This window comes from Euprymna scolopes, chromosome 18 (genome assembly GCF_053919585.1).
Source record: "Euprymna scolopes isolate OS-2025 chromosome 18, ASM5391958v1, whole genome shotgun sequence".
NCBI lineage: Eukaryota > Metazoa > Mollusca > Cephalopoda > Sepiida > Sepiolidae > Euprymna > Euprymna scolopes.
Window position 1 is genome coordinate 94,430,802 of NC_136499.1, and position 1,525 is coordinate 94,432,326.

The window sequence follows — 1,525 nt, forward strand, 5'->3', positions numbered from 1 at the left end:
AATACTATCAAATATATATATATTCTATGATAACACTAGCAGGCCAACCGGCGTTGCCCGATCGTAAGATACGCTAAAATCTGATATTTTAATTCATGTGAATTACGTATTTAATATTAGAGACAATTCCAGTATTAATGGTTGTTGGTTGATTGTTTTTGTTTTACGGCATATCAACCCTTTTCAGGTTATGTAATGCCGAATCCAGTGATTCAGAAGAAATTTTTTAATAGAATATATTTGTTTTGTTTTTTTTCAAGTCGGTTTCTATTTAACCCATAGTTGGGACCCTAGCAGGTACTACCTCTCTGGGTCAGAATTAAAGGGTGGCTCCTCACTCCCCAAAATCTGGGGCTTCACCATCGAATATAGTTTAAGGTATATCCAGGACCTCCACTATTAATAAAATTTTAAATGTTTATTTATTTATGTGTGCGTGTATATATACCAATAACACTTTCAAACGGATGCACGGAATTGAATTTTTCTCCCCCTGAAAATTATAAGCCCCTAGATTGTCGTTATCTATATACGGTTCATAACGAACAAGGCCGACTCACACAATACACTGAAATCAGAGTTTTTGGACCGTTTCGTGGAATTGTCGAAAAAGTTATCCACCCCTGTCAACGGAATTTAGAACTGTCTGTATACAGTTGCGGTATCATCTTCCGGCATCCAGGCAGGACTTGTGGCGCAGTGGGTAACGCGTATGATTACGGATCAGAAGATTCCAGGTTCGAATCCTGGCAAGTTCGTAATAATTTTAATCCTCATTTAATCCAAGGTTTACTCATTATCTTTACACTTAGTTAGGATATTTTGGTTTATTCAGTGATTTGTTTTGTGCATATGGGAATTTCCCATACTCCGCGTTTACAGCGTTGATGAGAAGACGATGTTAAATGTAATTGATGTTGAGCATATTCGACTTTGTGTTTGACTCGGCGTTATGTGTGCCGACACGGCGCAGCCGCTAGTAACATAATATATATATATAATAATATATATATATATATATATATATATATATATATATATATATATATATACCCTTCCTTATTCTTGTTCGTCGTCTTTATATATTGGAATTTGCATTCTTCTTTTTTCTTCTCAGTCTTTTAATTCTTCTTTTCCTTTTTTTCTCGTTTTCATTTTGCTTTATATTCTTCTTTTTCATCGTCTTTATTTTTTTCTTTTGTCTTTTTCTTTTTCACCTCCTATTTTTGGCTTTGTTTTTCTTTTCTTCTCCTTCGTTTTAATTCCATCTTTTCTATTTTCTTTTTTCTTCTTTTTCCTTTTTATTTTCTTTCTTTATATTTATCTTCTTTTTATGTTTTTAGTCGATCCTCTTATACGTAACACTTTTACACAATTCTTTACGTGAAGCATATGTGCCACACTGTTACTTCATTATAGGCTCTTTGAGAAAGATAATTTAGATTCGACTGTTCAAACGCTTCAATATTCCCTCCAATTTTCCTCCAAACCTGACAGCGCAATATCAAAACAAGTAAAAATATAT

At 33.4% G+C, this 1,525-nt stretch overlaps 1 non-coding gene across 1 annotated transcript; it reads left to right on the forward strand.

Moving 5' to 3' along the window:
* The first annotated feature begins 685 nt into the window (after positions 1-685).
* Trnar-acg (transfer RNA arginine (anticodon ACG)) lies at positions 686-758 on the forward strand. Its single transcript has one exon. It is a non-coding gene; the product is annotated as a tRNA-Arg (tRNA).
* The last annotated feature ends 767 nt before the right edge of the window (positions 759-1,525 follow it).